Source organism: Cannabis sativa, chromosome 3 (assembly GCF_029168945.1).
Source record: "Cannabis sativa cultivar Pink pepper isolate KNU-18-1 chromosome 3, ASM2916894v1, whole genome shotgun sequence".
NCBI classification, from domain to species: Eukaryota; Viridiplantae; Streptophyta; class Magnoliopsida; order Rosales; family Cannabaceae; genus Cannabis; species Cannabis sativa.
Genome location: NC_083603.1, coordinates 32,650,804 through 32,673,689, shown reverse-complemented (window position 1 = coordinate 32,673,689; position 22,886 = coordinate 32,650,804). Strand labels below are relative to the sequence as shown.

Genomic DNA, 22,886 nt, shown 5'->3' with positions numbered 1-22,886 from the left:
ACAATGATCTGAAAGGTAGGTATTGGTGGCCGGGTATGAAAAATGATATAGCAGAATTTGTAGCAAAATGCCTTACCTGCCAGCAAGTTAAGGCCAAACACCAGAGACCTGCAGGGTTGTTCCAATCTCTTGATATTCTTGAGTGGAAATGGGAAGATATTGCTATGGATTTTGTGACAGGGTTACCGAAGAATAGCAAACAACAGGATTCTGTCTGGGTGATTATTGACAGACTCACTAAATCAGCACATTTTCTGCCTGTGCCCACTAACTACAACGCCGAACAATATGCTGAACTGTATGTAAAGAAATTGTAAGGCTACACGGAGTCCCAACGACCATTGTATCTGATAGAGGTTCAGTTTTTACCTCTAAGTTTTGGGAAAGTGTGCAAAGCGCTTTGGGCACAAAACTGAGGTTGAGTACAGCATTCCATCCTCAAACTGATGGACAATCAGAACGAACTATTCAAATACTAGAAGACATGCTACGAGCTTGTGTGTTGGATTTCCCAGGTAACTGGAGTAACTATTTACCACTAATGGAGTTCTCGTACAACAATAGCTATCAATCCACAATAGGGATGGCACCCTATGAAATGTTGTATGGGAGGAAGTGTCGATCACCACTACACAGGGATGAGGTTGGCAAAAAGCGATACTTAGGCCTAGACCTAGTAAGAGAGGCCACTGAAGCAGTAGAAAAGATTCGAAATAGAATGGCAACTGCACAAAGCCTCCAGAAAAGTTATGCCAACGCAAAGAGACGGAATGTGGAATTTGCAGTGGGTGATAAAGTGTTCCTTCGAGTGTCACCTATGAAAGGGGTTATGCGTTTTAGAAATCGAGGAAAGCTAAGTCCAAGATTTATAGGTCCTTTGGAGATATTGGACAGAGTGGGACAGGTAGCTTATCGACTGGCATTGCCACCAGTATTAGCTGAGATGCATAATGTGTTCCATATTTCTATGCTACAAAAATACGTGTCGGATCCATCACACGTGCTAAACTATGAAAGAATGGAGCTAAAGCAGGACTTGAGTTATGAAGTGCGACCAGTTCGCATTATAGAGAGAGGAACGAAGGAGTTAAGGTCCAAAAGTATCCCTCTAGTAAAAGTTCTCTGGAGCAACCGTTCAGAAAGGGAGGCAACGTGGGAAATGGAGGGAGACATGAAAGAACAGTACCCCGAACTTTTTGGTAAGTCTAATTTCGAGGACGAAATTTCCTTTAAGGAGGGTAGAATGTAATATCCAGTTTATATACATATATTGGTATTTGGTATATTAAGTGTGATACAATTATATTGGTATTATTATTATTATTATTATTATTATTATTATTATCATCATCATCATCATTATTAATAATATCTTTTTTTTTTTGTTGTTGTTGCTGTGCGTATGTAGTGGGTGGGAAAAAGAAAAAAAAAATGATATATATATTAAATAGTGAGATAAATAAATAGTGAAGCATTAGATTAGTTAGTTTAAAATTTAAAATTTAAATTTAAATCAGCATAATTTTATCTGATTAGTTAGATTTTTATTTTTAAATTTAAACCTATTATACGATATGTTATATACGTATATACTCTAGAACCCTAGCAGCCAGATAGTATCGTATTCCTTTATTCTCACCATCTCTCAATTTTTTTTATCCTCTATATTGCACCAAATCAATTGTTTTAATCTTAAGAGCTTCAGGGTCAGCAATCAACCGATCATCGTTCCGTGTCTTCGAAATCTTCAGGTAAAATTCGTAGTTGTTTTTATTTTCGTTTTCAAAGAAATAGGCTTTCATAAAACTACCATATCTCTCTTCTCGTATATCCGTTTTCAGTGATCTAGGTACTGTTTTAAAGATAATTTAATTTTCTACATTTTTTATGAAGAAATTCTTCCCTAATTCTGATTATTTAGATGTCAAAAAATTCATGTTTTACACTGACTGTCGAATTATAGTTTTTTTTTTTTAAATTTCCTTCCGATATTGCCTAAGTAAAAGTGTGATATCTCTCTCGATATCTATTATTTTCCAGTGATTCTTGCACTGTTAGAACGATAATTCAATAATCTATATTTTCTTTGAAGAAACCTTTCCCTAATTCGGAGTTCTTACCAGTCAAAAGTTAGTATCTTTACTCAGTTAGGATATTTCGTTTTAAGTTTTGTTTCAGAAAAAGTGTCGTCAGTAAAAATTCAATATCTCTCTCACTTTTGATCCATTTTAAAAGATCTTTATGTCGTTTTAAAGCTTACAAAAATAGCTATATTTTTTATGAAGGAAGTATTGTCTAGATCGAGATGTAACTATTTTAAAAAATTTTATTTTGGGAGGTATTCAGAAATCGGCATGATTCAGGATTTTAAAGAAACTGTTTTGAGAAAACATGCATAACTCCTAGGTTATAACTCCAATTTTGATGATCTTTATACCGTTAGAAAGGTCTTTTGATTAACTAAAAACTTTGTGAACAGTAGGACTTCTAATTCAAACGTTTTATGAGTCAAATTCTAAGCTAAACTTGCTATACAGTAAGAGTAATAAATATATTGAGTTTATCGGTGGACTAAGGGTTTCACTAATTGTTATAGGGCCTAGAAGGTATTGTAGGAGTTAATTACAGCGGAGTTGAGGTAAGAAAAAATAATTATACTTTATACTTGCTTTTTATATGGTTTGAGTACCTAGTATGACTGCTTGAATAAATTGTATTGAAACTGTGGAATGTGATGGTTTCGGTGAAATACTGTTTTGTCGATGGATTGTATATGGCTGTTTAATTATGTTCCAGGTACTTGGAAGTGGTTGGAAACCACACATGTATGGTGATGTGGTAAGTGAGGCAGTGTACGTAAGGGTGCACTGGTTATTGGTACTGCTTTCTGGTTAAGAACGTAAGACACTCCAGATTTGTATGGAAGCTGGAGTGTGAATGTGTGGTATTTCAGTATTTGTGTGGTTGCCTCTATTTATACTTATGATTAGTTTGTTGTATGTTTGATGTATATGTTTGTGCTATGATGTGTGAATGCTGGTACATAGTATTTTGTTTTTCCTTACTGGGCTTTGCAGCTCACCCCTTATTTACCCCCTATGTGCAGATAAGTAAGCCTGTAAGCTTTCGGTGACAAGTTGAGTCTGGGCAACATGGGGTGTATCTCGTGTGATCATGTAACTGCGTGTGGTCTTGGCCATCTTCCGCTGAAAGTCTTTTTTTAAAAAAATTTATTAAACTTATCGAGGATGTTGTCGTTTAAATTTTCTATTACTTTTACCTAAGTAGTAATACTTTATTTTCAACTGGGTACCCATGTTTTGAAAATTGTTATTTTTTTTTTAATAAAGGCAACATTAGTATCTTAATGCCAGTTTATTTATGGCATCTTATTTTACGTAAGTAAGGGCGTTACAAAAAACCAAGTCAGCTTTTACTTTTTCTATTCATTCACGCTACCACCTCTTACATATTTAAAAGTTCTCTCATAAATACACTTATCTAGAATCAAGCCACCTCTTCCCTTCTTATTTATTCACCCTACCAAACCTAAATTATTGTGCTTCTTTTTCGTTAATTTAGGGCTTACTTCTTCTTTTCCCTTTGCGCTTCTTCTTCTTAAATCTAAGCTGGCTCACTTCATCTTCTTATTGAGGGTGTAGGATCATCAATGTAGGCCAACAACTTTAAGAGGAAGTCGATTTAAGTCTGAAGATTACTACATAAGGTATTGATTTCTAACCTCTTTATTTCTTTGTTACTTTTTTTTTAATTTTTTTTTAAAAATAGTTTGGGTATCTTCTTACATTTTTTCATGGAAACACTTTGATTTTCTAATTATTAATTTGAGGTGGTTCATTACTTAGTTTCTGTAGGTATTCAATCCTCCTAATGTTCAAGAACACATTGCAGATTTTACTGGAGTTGTGCCTTGTTTCACGTTTCTGTGCTACGAAGTTAAGAATGGAGTTACAGTTTATCATTTTGTGTTTTATTGAAATGCCCTAATTTAGTCTCTGTAGTTGTTGGAAGTAGATGTTAATTCTATTTTTGGCATATTTAATTGACAAAAATATTTAATTATTCTTTGTATAATTTCGGCTGGTGTACTTTAATATGGTTTCCTATTTGTGTATATCTAAACTTGTAAGGAAAGTTGTCTAGCTTTCCTATTTATGGAAATTGAGGTAAATATGGTAAGTTTTGATTACACATTTATTCTTTTCTAACCAGCTGTTAATCTGATCTTGTGTTGAGTTTCCCATTTTCTTAGATCAGGTTTCTTGAAGAGAAAACCGGAGCTAAACTTTCCTTTTCTATAAAAGGAAAGTTGTATTTACTGCCCACGATTCTGTAGGTACAGAAACGGAAATTCCTGGACTGATTGAAGAATTATTTTAGGGAAGTTTCTAGTGCGTTGAGGTCTTGTTCAGACCGAATGTAAGCTGTCTATGAGATGTATATTCATTATAAATACATCTTATAGCTGCTAGGTTTTGTTATCTCTTTCATTCACTTTCAAATCTTTAGGAAAGAGTGTCTTTGTTATGTAGAGAAGAGTTGTTCTACTCTTACTCTGTTTATTTGTTGTTTGTATTGTCTTGAGTCTGTATTCAAGTCTACAATGAAGAAGAACATCAGTGCACCTTCGGGAGAAGGGTATTTACAAGCTTTCGGGAGATTGCTTTTGAAGTCTTGCATCGGGAGGATACAAGCACACCTTCGGGAGAAGGGTTTTACAAGCTTTCGGGAGATTGCTTTTGAAGTCTTGCATCGGGATGATACAAGCACACAACCTTCGGGAGATGGTTGTATAGGCTTTCGGGAGATAGCCTTTAAGCCTTCAATCGGGAGGATTCAAGCACTCTTCAAGGTGATCGAAGGGAGTTCGAGCTCTTGGAGTTTTATTAAGATTCGGTTAGTAGGTGGAATACATCAAGCTTGTGGCATACAATAAGAGGGAGTCTATTTATGCATAAGTCAATTACTTTGTATTTTTGATGCCGATCTAATGAATCTTATCCCTGGGCGTGGCCCCGTGGACTAGTAATAATCTGAAAGGATTGTTGAAACCACGTACAAAAATCTTGTGTGTTTTTACTTTTATGCACTGTTTGTTTTTCTGGGTTTCTCTGGAGTTACAGAGTTGTTTTCTGTAACTATGGAAAAACTGTTTTCAGTACCAGTTTCATTATTCCGCATTTAATTAATCACTTAATTAAATAATCAAACTGGGAATATTAAAATACGGAATTTCAGTAGATAATAAATTTAGTTTGTTATTGGTGTTTTATTACTAAGTTCAGAATAAACTTATAGTTTATCATTTTGTGTTTTATTGAAATCCCCCAATTTAGTTTCTGTATTTGTTGGAAGTGGATAATAAATTTAGTTTGTTATTTGTGTTTTACTAAAGACTTCAACTTTTTTCTTTATTTGTTATCATATATATGTGTCTCTTTATTTTTGCCCATTAGAAAGATAAAAAAAAAGGACACTTATCAATACATTGATAATGTTCAGACACATTGATTAAAAAACAAAAAGAAAGAGTTTTGTAATATTAGTGTATTTTTGTAAGTTTTGATTTGGATGGAAATTAATTATGAATTTAGCCCAAATCTTTTATTTTGTCTTTGTAATCTTGTAAGTTTGCTGGAATTGATTATGTTTTTAGTTCATTATTTGTGTTTTACTCTAATCTATATGTTTTCCCATTTATGTTTTACTCTATGATTTTAGTTCATTGGGTAGTGAGGAGCCTCATTTAATTGCCCTTTGTTATTTGATTTGCCCCAATAATAAATTTATTTTTTACCAAATTGTTTGGTTTATAAAGAATTAGATAAAAGTTAAGAGTGTAAATTCAATTATATATTTACACTATTTATTTAAATTTTATTTTGTTAATATATAATTCTAAGGATTCTAATTTCTTAAAACTTTAAAAATTGTATTTCACATATCTTATAATATAATATCGGATAATATAAATGTTAATTCTAATTTCTTTCATTAACTTTATATTAATACATCTAAAATTAAAAAAGAAACTTAAAATTAAAATAAAACTAAAAAAATCTGAAATGATACAGAACATACGTGCAACGCACGTCCAAAAACTAGTCATATCTTAAATTATCAAATAACTTAGATATTTTGTAGAAATTTGAATATTGCTTAATTTGAGATATTTTGATATATAATTATGGTAATTATTATTTATTTATTATTTTATTCCTAAAATAATAATTATCTAACCAAATCTATTTTAAAATTGGTTTATTTTATTAAATTATAAGATTTGAAAGTGATATTGAAGATTCTTTCTTTCAAATCATTGATCTTATTTGATATTTAATTTAATTTGATTTAAATAAACCTAGATATTTTAAAATTAGTTTCATTTATTTTGAGATTTTAAGGTTCTTTTTAACAACCCTAAATTTTCAAAATTTAGTTGGTTAGTTTAAGAATAATAATTTAATTATATTAATATCTTATTTCACATCTGTTACATGGACAATGTTTGTTTATTTATTTATATTGTTTATTCAAAAAAATTTTTAACAAACCTATTATTTATTTGATCTAAATTGCTATGATTTACTTGTTGACAGATCCAATGATCAGATTTTTCATAGTCCAATTGTCAATAGATCTTATAAATAATTTGTAACATGTAAATTTTGTACTTCTTTCATCTGTGTAAACCTAGTAACATGATAGGGCCCATCCAAATCATTTGACCTGTGTGAGCCTATATGTTTGCTATTGGGCTTAGATGCATATAGGAAGCCCGTTTAAGTTTTTACTAAGTAAATGGACTAGGTTGCTAAAATAAAATTTGACATAAGTAATTTTAAATTTGACATAAGTAATTTTATTTAGGCCCAATTAGATTTGGGCTTATTCAATGAATAACAATTATTTATTTAAAGGTTAAATTCCTCTCTTTTGGGCCTTGTGTGAGAGTTGGGGGCCAATAGAAGTGGGTACGACATACTGAACCCAGCTCCCCCTCACATGAACTACCCCAATTGTGAAGGCCCATTTGCCTTATTTAAATAATTGTATTAGGTTACTTATATTAGTCTAACCTAATTAAAATTGAATTAGCAGCATAATTAACTTTTAAAATATATGAAATTTATTTTTCATTTTAATATTTTAAAGTTAATTTTAGAAAAACACTTAGGAGGCGTTTGGTTGGGAGGAATGAAAATATAGGAATAGGAATGAGAATGGGAATGGAATGGAATAAAATTTAAAATGCATAAAAAAAATTGATAAAAAAATAATTAAATTTTTTTTCTTGTTACATTGGAATGGTCATTCCTTCCTTTTTAAAATGGAATAGCCATTCCACCAAAATGGTGGAAAGAGCATTCCATTGGAATGCCATTTCAATACTTCAAAATGCAACCAAACAAAGGAATTGAATGAAAATTATTTCATTTCCATTCCATTCCATTTCATTACCTCCAACCAAACGCCACCTTAGTTAATGATATATATTCTAGATAGTTATTTCTATACTAGTTATTATTTCTAATATTAAATAGGAAAATAGCTTTGATTGTGAAATTAATTGTTTAATAATTAATTTTGGTACAATCTAAGTTTAGTATATTTTCCTAGTATTAAACTAGAATTAATAATTAAGTTTCCTCTATACTTAATTATTTATTTCTTGAATTTAATACATTTAATTAAATTGAAAATTTCAATATCGAAGTTGATTTTTATCATGATACTTAAATATTGTTATTTTCATGTTATTTAATTAAAGTTGAAAATTATCTTAAGTTTGGAATCTTATTTCAGAATAACTTAAATATGAATAATTTTCAAAATATATTTATTTTATTTTATTAATCTTTATGCCACAATTTCGAAATTGCATTTCTTTAATGCAGAAATTTCAAATTTTACTTGAAAAATAGATTAAAGTTGAAAATTATTTATTTTAATTTTGGATCAACTTAAATCAATGATTTTTTCATTTAATGATTAATTAAAATAAATGAACTAAAATATATTATAATTAGAAATTAAATTAATTAGTCAATGAAAGTCTAGATAGATATTATCTGTTTTGCTTGAAGTATTTTTCTAGTGATATTTAATTAAATAGAAAATTAATATTTAAGTTGATTCTTAATCATGATACTTAAATATTTGAAATTTTTTATATTTAATTAAATAGGAAAATTATATTTTTGTTGTAAATTAATTTTTATTAATTTTCGGCCAACCTAAAATTAAGATAATTTTTCCAGGATTTATTTTTATTTTATTTTAAAGCATTTTTGAAAATAGTATTCTTATACACTTAATTTTTTGAAATGCAATATATATTTATAGAAAGTTAAATTTGAGTTGTAAATTAATTTAAATTAATTTTGAAACAACTTAAATTGAATAATTTTCTAAATATATATTGGAAATTATCACTAAGATGGAAATAATTCACGTTATTTTCATATTTATCTAAGTATAATTTATAAATATTAAATTAAAATTTATATTTAGAATTTTTCATTCTAAATTGGAAATTTTAAATTAAATAAATATATATTTAAAATAAATAGATTAAAAATAAGTATCAAAGAAAATACAACTCTCTAAAATAATGAGCTTTTAGTTATAAGGATATTCGATCTCCATTGTTGGTCTTACAATAGTTAAATATTTTCAATATAACCTCGAGACACTAGACTTCGTCCCCCTTATGGATGGTTATTCGTTGAACGCATTTAACACCGTAAGATCTCATTTGATAAGTGTTTTGTAAGTTTTCGTCTCTATTAGACTCTCCCCTACGGTGACTACTTAGATATAAACTTATAAAACATGAAACAATGGTGGAAGCTCATAAAATGAGAATAACCTTGACTCTCGCCTAACAGGACAACGTTGGATTCTTATTTTGATCGAATAAAAGGTTGCTAGAATGGTTTGCATTTTAGATGAGCTGACAACTCTATTCAATGAATGATACTTTGACTCTCGCCTACCAGGACACTGTATTAGTTTGTTGAAAACCTTAGAAATTATTTAAGATATGCTTCTTTTGTATTTTCACATGTCTTTGTTATTTGCTAAATGCTTAATAATTTCTGAATTGTGTATGAATTTATATTGAACCATGTTATTTTCTGTTATTAAATTGTAGTTTAATTTCGAATCTTCATTGTTGGTCTAACTTGGTTTGTTGTTCTAATGAGATAAATCCCTAGTGAATTTTCACCATTAGACAAACATAATAGTGTTAGATCTCAAAAGATAAATATTATAAATGCAACATCTAGCTATTCATCAATTGATGACACCTTAGACTAGTATTTTACAATATGAAACAAGAAGATTGTATAAATAAGATTACTTTGACTCTCGCTAATCGGAGCATCATTGATTTTTTATTTAAAACGAAATTATCCTAATTCCTCTTAGCTTATTCATTTCGAATTAGCTCAATGACATATCATTGGATGAATGGTCTATAAATCATATAAAGTCATTGTATATTTTCTCTTAAGAAATTAAATGACGAATATGATTATATTCTCAAAATTCTATCCCGAAATGATATAAATCCTCAATCTTAGAAATCTCCTACTTGTATGGGCAAATTAACTTAGAGTTAAATTAGTAGTGGTGGTCCAAGAAAGAATTACTCATCATACAGTTACACTTTCACAAGTGTTTAATAACCATTCTCTATCAATGGATTCAAACTATATGAGTTGAGTATTCTGTGACCAGAATCCACTTGCACTATTCTAAGAACTCTTTGATGTAACTAAATCAAGTCATCAAAAGACTACAACAATATTTTATCAATCTATGGCATTTGTATCTTGTTCATAGTGTTTTTGACAAGATCAATCTCTGCAAAGAGTTAATATGCCTATATCCACTGAAAGTAAGTTCATCTCATTCGTAGATGGATGTACATTCAGGGGTGGATATGAGTTTTCGTTGTATTCTTAAAACGATCACTCTAGATTTTACCTTATGCAAAAGAAATTTGAAATGTTTGAAAAATTTCATGAATTTCTAGCAATGGTGAAAACCAATAAGGTAAGTGGTTAAAGATCTTACGAACTGATAGGGGTGGAGAAATAGTTAGTAGATATGCAGTTCAAAGATCATTAAATTGATTTTTTGAATTATATCCAAACTTACCTCTCCAGAAATTCAATTTGCATATTGATAGTTAGTTACTAGTCGTTGCCTAAAACCTTCTATGGTAATATAGTTTCAGAATGATGCAATGGTTGTATACTTAATGTAAATCATTACTAGATTCATGGATGACCTAATCGAAATCTTAAGAAAAGCTAGAACTGCTAACCCTGGTTTGCATGTTTGTTAGCTATTCTAAGTGATTAGGGGTGGATCATCCCATAGTCATTAGATAAGAAAGTGTTTGTTTAAACAAATACTACTTTTCTAAGAAAATGACTAAGTCTGAAAAATAAAGTAGCAAATAAAGGAGATATTTTTCTTGATTCTAAAAGTGTTCTGTCATCTTATTATGATAATCCCACTACCTCTGTTGTCTTGTCACAACCGAAGAGGTCAATACCATTTAGTTTTCTTAGACACAATTCACGGTACCTTGTCGTAGTGGGAGGGTTTCTAGGAATCCACCTTATTGTGACTTGGAAGACACTAGTGATTAAAATCCATTGTAAGTTTAAACAAGTAATGGATTGTCAAGATAAGAAACTAAGAAGAAAGCCAATAGAACTATGGTTTGATCCATTCACATGGAATAACCTAAGTTTTCTATTACAAGGACATAAAATGAAATTTTAGTTAATAAGTCTATTCAATGGACTTAACAAAACTTCCTGTTCCTAGTATTATAGGTTTGAGTTCATCTAAACCTATGGCTTGTGGTATACCTGGTAATTACTTACTCTAATGTAAGCAACTTACTTTAGTAAGATGTTGAAGCATTTTCTTTCCAATGGCAATCTATAGAAGCTTCACAACTTCTAGGCATAGATTTTATTTATCTAAGGAAAAGTCTCAACTATTCCAGAAAAGATAAAGCCATAAAAGAATTTCTTAAATCAATAGTGAGAGGTCTCAGATATGCTTTAGTATGCCTTAGACCAGACACCTGCTTTTGAGTGGGAGTAATGAGTAGGTATCACATTAATCCAAGAGAGGAACATTGGAAGACAATCAAGTAAATCTTAAGATTAAGAAGAGGAACTATATGTTAGTCAATAAGGGTGTGTTTAAAACTCTTAGACTACACCGCATCAGATTTCAAGACTTGCCTTTGTGCTAGAAAGTCTGCTGATAAAATGGTGATTACTCTAGGGGTGGAGTAGTGATTTTGGAGAAGTGTAAAAACCTATCTGAAGTCTCTTAGTCTACCAGAAAGAGACTGAACGTCAAAGTTGCAGGAAAGGTACTTATCCAGTCTAAGGAAAGTTCTATACATTTGTGGCATCGTTCCAACTTTCCTTAACTACTAGTGTTACTTCCTGAATAACCAAGAAGTAGTTGCTAAAAGTTTAGAATCCAGTATCCCAAGAGAGTGGACATATAGAGAGGAATTTCACATTATCAAGGGTTTTGTGATTAAGGAAGAGTAATGGTGGAGAAGAGGTTGTGTTTAATTCAACCTATCAGATCCTATTATGAGGAGTTTACTACTATTACACTTGATTTGTATATCAAGGTGTTGAGATTATTTGAAACGCACATTTTATTTTATATTAGTGCAAGTGGGAGTTTGTTGGGTTTTGTGCCCTAAATAAAACCCATTTCAATATAATTAGATTTACTTATTCATAAAGATCAAAAATAACATTTTATGTTGCATGGTTCACATGTTTATTTCATGATTATATATATAATGTATGAATTCTATTTAAGTCTAGAACATATGAATTTGTTAATGATTATAGTGTTGTCAGCACAGTGGAATATAATCTTAATAATATGTTCGAAAGTTTATTCCCTGATTTGTCAGAACACCTTGGAAAAGTGTTATGTCCTTTCCAGGACATTGGCAAAGTTTACCAGTATCGAATGTATGGAGTATACATCGGAAGGGACCGATATTGAACTTTGATTAGATATATTAAATTTACCGTAATATCTATTCAATTCAATATCACCTGTTGATCCTAGATCAAATGATCTTAATCCTGATATGATTAGGTTCAATCTCAGGAGTGTTATTCGTGCTCTTTGATTTGTTAGTTAAGCCTACTTTTGGGTCAGGGTGATACGTACATTTTGGGAACACGGTAGTGTAATTGAGTGGGAGCGCTAACATAAATATGGAATCTATAGCTTCTATTTGGCGAATAGAAAGTAAAGGATGATTTCCTTCGAGCTTAACCAAACGAAAATAAATGGTGGAGTACTCATTTCACTTAGCTGAAATATCATTTATATAGGGTTAAGTGTTTTAAGGATAAAATACATTGTAGGGTGTTACAATAATTTAATTCCTTTACAGTGTAAATCATCTGTATAGAGGATCATTGATCAAATTAGGATTATAACAATGGATAACTAATGACGTGTCTATATCATGGAACATATAGAGCGTTCTATATGACTGAGAGTGCAATTCCAAGTTCTAAGAGTGGATTCAATAAGGAATTAATAAGTTAGGGAATTTACTTGGTGAATTCGGTTCGACTTATTGGAAGCTCGGTTATATAGACCCATGGTTCCCATACTAGTTCAGACCATACTGCTTGTAAGACTCAGTTAATTGATTTTGATTAATCAATTATAATTCTAAAGTTAGACTATGTCTACTTTATGAATTTTCACTAAGCAAGGGTGAAATTGTAAAGAAAAGAGATTATAGGTTTATTTATTAATTAAGGTACTTTATATGTCTAAATTAATAAATATATTAAATGGCAATATTATTTAATAATTATTTTTAAGTTATTAAATAATTAGAATTGGCATTTGAATGGTTAAATTGGAAAATTGACATTTTTGAGAAAATGGGAATGAAAAATAACAAAATGGGAAAGTTGCAAAGTGAGGCCCAATTTCCTTATATGGGCCGCCCACTATGCATAGGCTTTTACCATTTTATTTTTTTTATTATTTTAATGCCACACAATTCTAACCTAAACCTAGAGGGCATTCTATCAATAGAAAGTGTTGGCTTCAGGAAACTCATAACTTTGCACATTGTTTCCTTCAGAGAAAAGCCATGTCGCCCCTTCTCTCTCTTTTCTTCTCTTCTAATTTCGAAATTCCCTTGAGTGATAGAGTAATGCCCACACACACCAAGTGGTACCTCAATCATAGTATGTAAGACTATGGAAAATCAGCATCAAAAAAAGGAGAGAAAGAGATCCAGATTCAGATCTTGATAATGCTCTGCTACAGAAAGGAATCAAGGGCTAGAGATCTGAATGGAAGGAGACATTATATTCCGCTGTACCCAATGTAAGGTTTTCTTAAACTCTTATGTGTTTATTTCATTGTTTTAGAATTCATATTAGGATGTTAATGAAACATACTTGGTAGTAAATCTAGATCCTGGTAAAATAATTCCAACAAACCATACTTGTCGCCTCTTCCATACGACCTTTAACTTATCTCCAGGTGAGGTGTCTTATTCATCCACATGTCATACATAGCAGTGGCCACGTATTTTGGGAATAAACTAGGGCAACAGTATCAAATGAAAATACAACCCTTTAAAATAATGAGCTTTAGTTATAAGGACATTCGATCTCCATTGTTGGTGCTACATAGTTCTTGTTTTAGTGAGTAATCATCCCTAATGGATGAACGTTCATTAACAATTTAACGTCGTAGATCTCAAAAGATAAGTATTATTGTAAGTTTTTTGTTCTTAGTAACATCCACCATAAAGTGGCTGATAAGAGTAAGACTTACAAGGTATGAAACAATGGTGGAGGCTCATACGATAGAATGGCCTTGACTCTCGCCTAAACGAGACAACGCTAGATTCTAGTCTTGATCGAATAAAAGATTGCTAGAATGGTGTCCATTTTAGATGAGTTGACTACTTTATTCAATGTCTTTGACTCTCGCCTAAACGAGATACTATATCAGTTTGTTGGAAACCTTGGAAATTATTTAAGATGTGTTTGTTTTGTATTTTTCACATGTCTTTCTTACTTGCTAAACTTATGATAATTTCTGAATATGTAAGAATTTATATTGAACCTATGTTGTTTTTCGTTATTAATGTTGTAGTATTAATTTTGAATCTTCATTGTTGGTCTAACTTAGCTTGTTATTTTTAATGGAACAAATCCCAAAGGATTGTCATCCGTTAGACAAATAAAATAGTGTTAAATCTCGACAGATAAGTATTTGTAAATACAACATCTAATTGTACATCCAAAGATGACAACTTAGACTAGTGTTTACAATATGAAACAATGAAGAGATTTATAAAATAAGAATAACTTTGACTCTTGCCTAAACATGACATCGTTAGATTCTTCTTTTATTAGAAATTATCCTTTATTAGTTTTTCTCTTAGCTTTTCATTTCGAATTTGCTTAAATAGTATATCATTAGATAAATGGTTTATAAATCATATGCGTATGATGTCACTCTAATTTTTCTTATGAAATTGAATAGCACAAATGACTATATTCTCGACATTCTATCCCAAAACGATATAAATCCTCGATCTTAGAAATCTCCTACTTGTATATGCTTACTTAAGGCAACTTAGACTTAGAGTAAGATTAGTAGTGGTGGTCCAAGCTAGAATAATTACTCATGTATATTTGGTATAAATTTAAGTCTTTGACTTTAAATTTTAGATACCAAATTGAAAATTTAAATTGAGTTTCCAAGAATGCATTGTACAATACAGTATAACTTGCACAAGTTGTTAATATCCATTTTTAATCAGTGGATCCAAACTGTATGTTTATGTATGGAATATGAGTTTTGTATTCTGTGACCAAGATCCATTAGACTATTCTAAGAACTCTTTATTGTAACTAGACCTAGGTATCATTAAGATTCATCAAAAGACCACAACCACAGTTCAATCTATCTATGGCATTTGCATCTTGTTCATAGTGGTTTTGACAAGATGATTCTCTGCAAAGAGAAAATATGCCTATATCCACTTGATAGTAGGATAATCTATATTCGCATATATGGATGTACATTCAGGAGTGGATATGAGTTCTCGTTAAATTCTTAAGACGATCACTCTAGATTTTACCTTGTGCAAAGAAATTTGAAATATTTGAGAAATTTCATGAATTTTTAGCATTGGTGAAAAACTATTAAGGTAAGTGGTTAAAGATCTTGCGAACTAATAGGGGTGGAGAAATATTTGGTGGATATGCAGTTCAAAGATCATTAAGTTGAATTTTTGAATTGTATCCAAACTTACCTCCCTAGAAATTCAGTTTGCATATTGATGAAAGTAAAAGGTCTATGATTTGTTACTAGCAGTTGCCTAAGTCCTTCTAGGAATATACCCTAGTGATAGAAAATTTCAGAATGATAAAATGATTGTGTACTTAGTGTAAACCATTACTAGATTCATGGATGTCCTGATCGTGACCTTAAGAAAAGCTAGAACTGTTAATTGAGGTTTGCATGTTTGATAGCTATTCTAAGTGATTAGGGGTGGACCATCCTATGGTCATTAAGATAAGAAAGTGTTTGTTTCAACAAATACAATTTTTTTAAGAATATGACTAAATTTGAAAATAAAGTAGCAAAGTAGAAGATATATTTTTTTCTTGATTCCAAAGTGTTCTATCATCTTATTGTATATAAGATGGTCCCACTACCTCTGTTGTATTGACCCAATCGAAGAAGAAAATACCACTTATGTTCTTAGACAAAATTCACGATACCTTATCGTAGTGTGAGGGTTTCAAGGAACTCACCCTGTTATGACATGGAAGACACCAATGACAAAATCCATTGTTAGTTTTGTTGGATATATTTTACCAGGATCTAGATTTACTAACAAGTATGTTTCATTAACATCCTAATATGAATTCTAAAACAATGAAATAAACACATATAAAGTTTAGGAAACCTTACATTGGGTGCAGCGGAATATAATGACTCCTTCCGTTCAGATCTCTAGCCCTTGATTTCTTTCTGTAGCAGAGCATCACCAAGATCTGAACCTGGATCTCTTTCTCTCCTTCCTTTGATGCTGAATCTCCTTCTTGTTGATTGATTTTCCACAGTCTTACACACTATGATTGAGATACCACTTGATGTATGTGGGCACTCACTCATTCACTCAAGGATTTCGAAATATAGAAAAGAAAAGAAGAGAGAAGTGGTTCAGCCTATAGAGAAAAGAATAGGAGGCTCAAATTTCATCTGACAGAATTAAGTGTGAATGAGAGCCATCACTATCTATTTATAGGTAACCACCTAGGTTTAAGTTAGAATTATTTGGCATTAAAATAATGAAAAAATAAATGATAAAACTGTTGGAATTTATTTTACCAGGATCTTAGATCAACTCACAAGTATGTTGTTTAACACCTTAAATATGAACTTTCTAAAACGATAATAAACACATATAAAGTTAAGAAAACCATACATTGATTGCAGCGGAATAATGTCTCCTTCCACTCAGATCTCTAACCCTTGTATCCTTTCTGTCGCAGAGTATTATCAAGATCTGAGCCCGAATGACCTTCTCTTTGTGTGTCATCCTTCACAGTCTTCCAATCTATGATTAAGTTACCACTTGCTGTGTGTGGGCACTTACTCTATCACTAAGGTTCGAAATTTAGAAGAAGAAAAGAGAGAGAATGATTTCGGCCAAAGAAGAGAAAGGGAAGGCTCAGTTTTTCTGAAGAGAAAATTTTGTGACAGAAAAGGTTATTCAAAGTTAAGATTTTGACTCAGCCATCACTTTTTATTCATAGGCAACTACTAGGTTTAGGTTAGGAATTATTTGGCATTAAAATAATGAAAATATCAATTTGAAAAACCTATATAAGTGGTCGGCCATGGTGTGTGTAATGGGCCCTACTTGGTTTTGCAGTTTTCACAAATTTTATTTCTATTTTCTCAAAAACGCCAATTTTCCAATTCTAACCATTTAAATGCCAAAACTAATTATTTAATAACCAAAATAGACTATTAAATAATATTGTCATTTAATTTAATTATTAATTAGACATATAAAGTCTATTAATAAATAAATAAACCTAGAATCTCTTTTCTTTACAATTTCGCCCCTGCTTAGTGAAAATTCACAAATTAGACATAGTCTAACTTTAGAATTATAATTGATTAATCACAAATCAATTATTGAGTCTTACAAGCAGTATGTTCTCAACTAGAATGGGGACCATGGATCTATATGTTGAGCTTCCAATAAGTGAACCGAATTTACTAAGTAAATTCCTACTTATTAATTCTTCGTTGAATCCACTCTTAGAACTTAAAATTGCACTCTCAGACTTATATAGAGCATATTATATGTTCCACGTATAGATATGCTATCTCATTTAACCATTGTTATAAGCTTATTGTGATTAAAGATCCTCTATATAGATGATTTACATCGAGATGGGATAATTTTACCGTTCTCACCCATCAATGTATTTTGCCCCTTAAAACACTTAGCTACCTGTAAATGATGTTTAGTGATCTAAGAATTAGTCACTTAAACAAGAGCTCATCCATTTACTTCTATTTGCTAAGCTCGAAGGGAATCATCACTTAACTTCTCTACACCAGTAGAAGTTATAGATTCCATATTTATGTTCAGCACTCCCACTCAATCATACTATCATGTTCCCAAAATATACGTATCACCCTGACCCGAAAGTAGGCTTAACTAATAAATCAAAGAACATAAATAGTACTCCTGAGTTGAGCCTAAGCATATAAGGATTTAGATTCTTTTAATCTTAAGATCAACTACTGATATTGACTTGGAAAGATATAACGGTAAGTTTGTAATATCTTAACTAAGTTGCAATATCCGTCCAGTCCAATGTATACTCCATACATTCGAAACTAGTATACTTTACTAATGTCCTGGAAATAACATAACACTTACTCCAAGTGTAAGTACACATCATCGCTGATTATCACATTAGTGTAAATCCAAAACACTGATGAAACAGTGACTTAGTCTTTTGATTCATATGATCACAATCACATTCCACTGTGTTGACGATACTGTAATTGTGAATAAACATATGATTTGGATTTAACTGATTTTGTGTGTAAATGCAATAAACATATTAAACCATTAGCATGTAAAATTCATGCAAACATAAATCACTTCAAATTTCTTATATTGATAACTAAACAGATTGTAAAGAGTTTTATTTAGGGCATAAAACCCAACAAACTCCCACTTGCACTAACATAAAACAAAGTGTGCAAATAGATCAATCTGATGTCTTGATCTTTAGATCAACTGTAGTATATTTGAATCCACCGAAACTTCTGGAAACTAGTTCATAAATACATTTATGAAACATCCTTTACTATATGCTTTACTTATCAAGGGATACTGAAATCCTTACTGTTTTAAAGTACATCTGAATAAACAGAAGACATATCTCTCATATTTTAAAATATGGAATTGAGATAATACAGCATAGACTTTTCTTCAGTAATATAACTTTCTGGTAATTTTGAATTTACAAAGTTATAAGTCTTCTCTGGTAGAGCTTGATTTATTATAGAATAACTCCTCCACCCCAAAGTAACCACTATCTCATAATTTCGAATGGGTTGGTGAAGATACAAGGATAACTGATATACAGTTCCTTAATATCTAACATATAGATCACTTTCATAAATCTTTCTTGAATATCTTCTAATGTTCCATATTTGATTACATCTCAGATAGCTCCCACTCAATAGCAGATGTCTGGTTAAATAATGCATATAACCTCTTTATTGTTTGAAGAGTTATCTAGTTGTGACTTTTGTATTAGTCTGAAACTTTAAGTTAAGACTAAGTGATCAACATAGCAGACTAGTATTTGAAGTGAAAAATACTTACTAGAGATTAAGTAATCAAAATTAAGATACCATACAATTTTATGATGATTAAGAATGCTTGGTTCAAGTCATTCGAATAGACTGAACTAGAGTTCTTTTATCTTATTCTCATAATTTTGATAAGTTATATCTATCCACATGAATGGTTAGATTTGCTTTTCAGTAGTGTTCTTAAGTTCCTATCACAAGTGTCAACCTAATGAAGATGGGTACAGAATTTTAAAATTCTCCCACTCAATTAAGGTAGTGTGAAACATTATCAAAGAAATTTTATGGGTATCAAACTTTTACTACAACAGTAAAACTAAATTGGAACATACAATCAAGATCAAGAATTTATATTGACAATAGCTAAGTCATTATATTACTTCCATGTTTAAAGAAAATATGTGTTACAATGGGTATTGTGGATAAACTCCACCCCTAAGTATATAGAGATTATGATCCACCCCTAAAGGTTGTAAAGATCATGATTCTCTAAGTGTTATAGAGTTTATGTGGAGTTGAATACTATCCAGAGTTCATTAGATATAAAAGATCGTTGAACTGCATAGTTTTCTTAACTTTTCTCCACCCCTATCAGATCAAAAGATCCTTTTATTAAACAAATTCTTAATAATTGTATTAGAATTAACAATTATTAATAAACATAGAAATAATTTCTAGTGTTTATTTAATATAACTCTATGAAGAGTTGTAAATATTATAGAATTTGCATCAATAATAAAAACACTTACACATACAAACATATAAATATAATGTGGTAATTGTATTTAAGATAAAGTAAATGAAGCTCAATCTCATAAATTGCAATTGGTTTGAAAAGAAAATAAAATAAACTTTATTAATAATAAAAAAAAATGTATTGCAACAATATGAGAAAAACAGGGATAAAAATCCCTAACTAAAATTCGAAATCCAAATTGTCTTTAAACTAAAACAATTAATTCAAAAATAGATAATTGAGCTTTATCTTCATCTTGGACGAACTTCACCCTTGGTCCAGCTTTCCGATCCAACTCATCTGAGTTCAAGTAGCTTGGCCTATAAGAAGAAGAAACAAATAAACAAAGTTAGTCCAGAATCATAAATCCAATTGGATAAGAATTCACTAAAACTCTTAAAGTTTATAGAAAGAAATACCTTGTTTCTTTGCAAGAAGTTTAGGACATTGGGGTTTCTAATGACCTTTCTCATTGCAGTAGAAACACTTTCCTTTGAGTGTTTCACCAGAAGCAGCAGCCTTTTTGTTTTTCATGGCTTTTGCACGCTTCTTGGTGTTTTTCCACTTCTTCTTCGATTTGGGTTTAGAAGCAGAGGCAACATTTGCTTCAGGTTTGATTGTCCCATTACCATTCCCAGAATTTTGAGGCTTACTCCCTTTCTTCTTGGGTCCTCCAATCAAATTTTCATAAGTTTGAAGGTCATTGACTAACTCATGAAAGTCTATGTCCTTCTTATTCATGACATAATTTGATGTGTAGGGCAGAAATGTTGGAGTCAGACTATTCAAGATAAGGCTTACTTGAGTAGTATGATCCATTTCAGCACTATGATCCTGGGCTTCTTGGAAATAACTTGCCATAAGGAGAACATGATCACGCACGTTTTGATGGGGTTCCATCCGTGCATTGATGTACTTCTTAGTCGCGTCAAAGCGAGACTAAAGAGATGCCCTACCGAATAGCTCAGTTAACTTCGTCATTACTTCAGCAGCCTTTTCGGTTTTAGAAAACCGAGTTTTAAGGGTGTCAACCATGCTAGAGAGCATAAAGTATAGAGCTTTGTCATTTGCTTTCTGCCAACGCTCATACTTTTCTTTCACAGCTTTGGATGCATTATCCCCCGGCACTTCAGGAGACGGCTCAGTTAACACAAACAAGGCACTTTCTCCTATGAGAGCAATATTAATGTTCTCATTCCATTTTGGAAAGTTAGATCCATTTAGCTTATTTTCAGTCAACAGTGATAACATGGAATTCATCATGGTTATACAGGATACTACAAAATAATAGAAATCAATAAATAGAAATCAATAATGGTTTTACACAAAATCAATTCAGAAATTATAAGTACATAGCATGCAGGAATGATAAGAAAAAATACAAAAAAAATACAATCCTAAATAATTTCCAAGGTTTTTCAACAAACTGATATCAGTGTCCCGTTTAGGCGAGAGTCAAAGCTACCATCCATTGAATAGAGTTGTCAGCTCATCTAAAATGTTTAACATTCTAGCAACCTTTTATTCGATCAAGATTGGAATCCAGCGTTGTCCCGTTTAGGCGAGAGTCAAGGCTATTCTATCTTATGAGCTTCTACCATTGTTTCATAATTTACAAGTCAAATATGGTCGCCACCATTAGGGTGATCCATACCATATAAAACACTAACAAACTACTTATCTTTCGAGATTAAACGGTGCGAAATTGCTAATGAACGTTCCTCCATTAGGGAGGATTACTCACTAAAACAAACGCGATGTAAAACCAACAATGGAGATCGAATATCTTAATAATAATAAAGCTCATTCTTTAAAATGTATTTTCTTTATTATTTTAATAAAATATATTCATTAAATTCGAACTTAGAATTAAAATTCTAAATTAGAATTTAATTTAATATTTATAAAATTATACTTAGATGGTGATTGAAATAAAGTGAATTATTTTCATCTTAGTAGTAATTTTAAATATAAATATTAAGAAAATTAATTTAAGTTGTATTAATTTAAATTAATTAGCAACTTAGAATAAATTCTCATAAGAATATATTTATTGTATTCGAAAAATAAAGTATAAAACTATACAAATTTTCGAAAATACTTAAATAATAAATACTTAGAAAAAATACTTCAAGCAAAAATATCACCTATCTAGATTTTCTTTTGACTAATAATACAATTTCTAATAATATATTTAAATTCATTTAAATTAATCAATAAATGGAACAATCATTGATATAAGTTGGTCCAAGAATTAATTAAAATAAATAATTAATTTACAACTTAATCTATTTTCAAGATAAATTCAAAATCATCTTGCATAATTAAAATGCAATTTTGAAATTGATTAATAAAATAAAAAAAAATATATTTTGAAAATTATTTAAATTTAAGTTGAAAAATTAAATTTCAACCTAAAAATAATTTTCTATTTAATTAAGTATCATGAAAAATAAATATTTAAGTATCATGATGAAAATCAACTTAGATATTTAATTTTTCAATTTAATTAAATGTATTAAATTCAAAAAATAAATAATTAAGTGTAGAGAAAGCTTAATTATTAATTTCTAGTTTAATACTAGGAAAAAATATACTTAAATAAAATTATACCAAAATTAATTATTTAAATAATTAATTTCACAATGTATAATATTTTCCTATTGAATATTAGAAATAATAAGTAGTCTAGAAATAACTCTCTAGAAAATATCTTATTTGACTAAGTATCTTTTCAACAAAAAATTTGAAAAATATCTAATTTAAGTTGTATAGAAAAAATCTAGAACTTAAATATTTTCAAATTTAGATTTAATTAAATATCAAAAATTAAGTGATAACCACTTAATTTGAAAAATATTCCATTTTAAGTTTAAAACTAACTTAAAAAATATCTTAACAATCTTTAATAACCAATGTCTAGAATTCCTCAACTTAATTTTAAATTTAAATAAAATATTCAAATTTAAGTTAGATGTGAAAAATCAGTTGGCATAACTAATTTATAACTTAAATAGGAATATTTAATTAAATAAGCTCCAGAAAGAATCTAGTTAGTTAAAATTTTTTATTTAATTAAATACAAGAAAAATACAAATAATTTGTCTAGAAATAATATCTAAAACTAAAAGTGCTTTTCTTA

The 22,886-nt window shown here is 30.2% G+C and overlaps 1 long non-coding RNA gene across 1 annotated transcript; it reads left to right on the top strand.

Annotated features, from left to right (window-relative positions):
• Window positions 1–2,345: 2,345 nt before the first annotated feature.
• Window positions 2,346–5,447, top strand: LOC133035712 (uncharacterized). The gene is made up of 3 exons (XR_009686838.1): window positions 2,346–3,727; window positions 3,876–4,031; window positions 5,260–5,447. It is a non-coding gene; the product is annotated as an uncharacterized LOC133035712 (long non-coding RNA).
• Window positions 5,448–22,886: the final 17,439 nt, after the last annotated feature.